At 46.1% G+C, this 4171-nt stretch overlaps 1 non-coding gene across 1 annotated transcript; it reads left to right on the top strand.

Moving 5' to 3' along the window:
* The first annotated feature begins 3655 nt into the window (after positions 1–3655).
* On the top strand, positions 3656–3727 carry TRNAG-UCC (transfer RNA glycine (anticodon UCC)). Its single transcript has one exon. It is a non-coding gene; the product is annotated as a tRNA-Gly (tRNA).
* The last annotated feature ends 444 nt before the right edge of the window (positions 3728–4171 follow it).

Raw genomic sequence — 4171 nt, 5'->3', positions numbered from 1 at the left:
ATTGTGTCCTCATGCCAGAGCTCACATGTTTGTGAGGGGAGAAGAACAGCTTAGCACTCACTGTGTAGTGCAGAGTTGAAGGCAAAACCTGACCACTGAAGATGAAGCAAGGCATTCACATACCCAGGTATCTTCATTTCTGATTCACCCATTCTCCCAGGTTTCCTTCTTTGCACCAAGTTTAAGTGACCCTGAATGAGGGAGGTTAAAGTCAGGATGGCTGCAAAGTTTAGGATGAGCACCTCCATCTCCAGGGCCAGGAGAGGCAGCTGCAATGGGCATTAGCAGCACCCAGAGCAGCCTGGATCTGCTGGGCTAAAGTGATACTCATCTGATCCCACACCATACTTCTTACAGCCTCCTGCTGGAACAGGCTGCCATGCAGTAAATGCATGCACAAGTCCCATCTCACCTGAGAATTCAGGAAATCATCAGTTCAGCGCTAGTCACGTGGCAGAACAGGTAGACAGCTGTCCTCCACTGCTCATCAGCTCAGTTTAGTGGCCTTCTGTGGGGTTTCCAATTTTGTTGTGCAAGTGAATGAATAATCAACAGTTCTGTCTAGCGGTCTCAGCACAAAAGTTGGCAGCCAAGACCTCTTGGGCTCTAGTCCCTCAGCTGACACTGAGTGCGTTTCTGGTTGAGCAAGTCACTCAGTTTCTTTGTGCTAGCCTTTCCCCTTCTGTGCAGCACTGTGCACACACTGAGTGCTCTATTAGTCTGCTCAGATGGGTGTTAGGAGGATTAGACTCACTTGGAGAAGAAACGGCTGAGAGGGAAAAATGCCTTCCTACTGCTGAACTTCATTAAAACTTTATTATTCTATGAAGTTTGTGAAAGAAGGACTGTAAGTCTTCAGAAATAGATACATTCTTCATTCTTCTTCTGAATTTCTGCAGGGAACAGTCCAATACCTGCCTTCTTTCACCATGGTTTACTGAAGAGAGACACCTCCTTTACAACTTTCCCAGCAATAAATACAGTTAAAACACAGTCCCCTTGAGTATTGCTTGCCACCTGCACATGGTGTCCAGGACAGCCTCATCCTCCCGCATGGAGTTTTCAACACAAGCTCTTCATTCAGTTGCTAGACAGTATCGTGTTTGGTTTGAAGATAGCTCACCTCTTCCTGTGGAGGAGGTTGTAGCATTGTGCATGTTCCTGCAGAGAAACAACTGGACTGTCTATTTCTATATCCTTGTGACATGGAGGAAACTATAAAACATCAGTTGTTTGCTATAGATTATTACCCAACACCGCTAGGCAGAAAAACAGCAAAAGAGAGTGGTCCTATGGCATCGTAAATCCAAAGTGAAAGGAAAAACAGGACCAAAGTGAATTTAACCACAAGATGGGATGTTTAACCAAGCCCATTCTTACTTTGCCATTTGAAAGCAGCCAAACATTAAAGACAGGGAAATAGCCAGCAAGATTCACAGAACCATAGAATGGATTAATTTGGAAGGTGATCTAGTTCTAATCACCCTTCAGTGGGCAGGGGCACTTTCCACTACACCAGGTCACTCAAATCCCCATCCAGCCTGGCCTTGAACACTGCCAGGGATGGGGCAGCCACAGCTTCTCTGGGCAACCTGTGCCAGGGCCTCACCACCCTCATAGTGAAGAATTTTTTCCTAATACCTAATCTAAATCTCTCCTCTGTCAGTTTGAGGCCATTCCCCCTTGTCCTGTCACTACATGCCCTTGAACGAAGGTTTCTTGTACCCCCTTTATGTACAGGAAAGTTGCTCTCAGGTCTCACTGGAGCATTCTCTTCTCCAGGCTGAAGAAGCCCAGATCTTTTAGCCTCTCTTTGTAGGAGAGGTGCTCCAGCCCTCTGAGTTCAGGAAGTTACCAGCCTGTACTGCCTGACCAGCAGTCATCAGCTAAACATCAGAGGAATTGGACATATGCAGTTATGCTGTAGGGGGAATTTCTTGTCACCTAAACCATTTAGACAGATTCAAGGGACTTCATCATTTCGTGTCTTGACAATCTGAGCAACAAAGGGAAGACAGAGTCTTCCAAATACATCTTTTTGTCCTCCTTTGTCTATAATTTAAAAAATAACTAGTGATCACAGTTCTTACAGAGTTCCAGTGAGGTTTGTGCCCTTGATAGTTGAAAGCATATGCAGAACACAGAATATTTCCACATGTACGTGTCTAAGAAAACAAGTTGTGGTTTGCAATAGCTGACAAAAAAACATTCATAGATGAATAAAGGCTTTCCCTTTAGCAGCCTGCCTGCTGTGAAGATAGAAGGTGCTCCAAGACTCAGCTCCATCATTCACTCTTGCCAGGCATAACATACCACAGAGAAGACAGCAGCGGTGTTTTACCCAAGGAAGCAAACTCACGCTACACTCCCACCAGAACAAGAACAAAAATGCCACTGCAGCTCATGCTTGTGTAGCCAGAAGAGGAATGGTGAAGTTTTCCTTTGGATTCCCAAGATCACAGGGACCAGCACACCACTGCCTGTGCCACGGAAAGTTTTCAATGCTCTTTAGATTACTAATAAGATACCTGCCATAGCAAGCCCAAGGCCAAGCCCTGTCACGTCTGCCTGTGCATGGGTGGTGTGGCACTGCGTGAGGAAGGCAGGGACTGATGGAGATGGCGCCCACAGCTGCACCTTGCTGCAAGTGCCTGATTGCAACATGTGAGCAGAGCCCTGTGCCCAGCTGCTCACTGCAGCCCACAAGAGCCAGCTGTGTAAGAGCCCATCATCCCAGAGCACACAAAGCAGCTGATGATCTACCACTAGAACAAAGATTCCTTCGCTGAGCTGCTGAGAGAGAGTTACAGCCACCACAGCATCTGCCTTGGCACAGGACAGGTGTTCCTTTCTGCATAGACTCTGAAGACCAAACCCTGGCCCAGTGAAGGCAACAAGAGTTTTGCCAGAAACCTACAAGACACAGGGGTCAGTCCTGCAAGGATTCTTTCCAAACCAGTCTGGAACGTTTCCAGATTTGTTTTTGATAAAGAAGGGGATGGGGCTTAAGGCCAGTGCACCAGATGCTGGTTCTGATAACGTTAGCTAACACTTCTCTGCTCACTCCAACGTTCTAAAGTTGGTCTACAAGGTGCTACACAAGCAGGCTGCAGGCCAGCAGGACACTTGAACACGTGCTTATCTTCAAGAATACCAGTAAATCTTGTTGAGTGCTGAATGTTATGCTTTCCTGAACTGGAGCCAAAGTGCTCCACCCCTTGCCAGCTCTTCACGTTAGCATCCAACAAGTCTCTGATAGAAACGCTGAATAAAGCCCTTCATACAGTATGCAAATGGTTCCACCAACTACATGTGTATTATGTCATTCTTCTACATAGATATGAATGGATCAGTTCAGGATATTCTGTTTCAAGCCCCCTCTGTTTTTAGTTGTTTGCCTATGCTTTGTAGCTATGATCCAAGCCCCTTTTTTGCACAGAGGAGACAAACATTCAAAATGAGCAGCACCAGTGTTCCATTACCCCTACAAATAGTGTTAACCTTGAAGCTATAATATATTGGGTTTAACTGTATTCCCACTGTGTTCTGCGGCTGGCATTTTCTCTGTTGTGTTTTGTTTCTCAGCCCTCTACCAATTCTCTCATCCAACTGCAATAGCTTCTCTCATCCAACAGGATTGGGAAAGAACTGCCAGGCGTTGGTGGTATAGTGGTTAGCATAGCTGCCTTCCAAGCAGTTGACCCGGGTTCGATTCCCGGCCAACGCAGAGCTCCCTTTTGGGGTGCTGAGTCACTGGAACAGGTTGCCAAAAGAAGTGGCAAATGCTCCATCCGTGGCAATATCCAAGGCCAGGTTGAGCAGGGCTTTGAGCAACCTGGTCTAGTGCGAGGCATCCCTGCCCATGGCAGGGCAGTTGGAACCAGCTGATGATGTTGCGGTCCTTTCCAACTCTAACCATTCCATGATAGTATCAATCTACAAATGGATGCTGAAATGACTTAGAAAACACTGTTCAGGTTCCATACAATAAAGCAAAGCACAGAACCATCTATTAGCATTATAATTACATAGTCTCTGAAACACATTGAAAATAAACATGCCATTGACGTGAGTCGAGCAAGCATACCACTGCAACAATACTTTTGAATAGCCCAAGTCTGTACATTGCATAGAAACCTTTGACTATGTACACTATACAACATGCCATACT

This window comes from Lathamus discolor, chromosome 1, assembly GCF_037157495.1.
Source record: "Lathamus discolor isolate bLatDis1 chromosome 1, bLatDis1.hap1, whole genome shotgun sequence".
Taxonomy (NCBI): Eukaryota; Metazoa; Chordata; class Aves; order Psittaciformes; family Psittacidae; genus Lathamus; species Lathamus discolor.
This window is presented reverse-complemented; position numbering and strand designations above follow the sequence as displayed.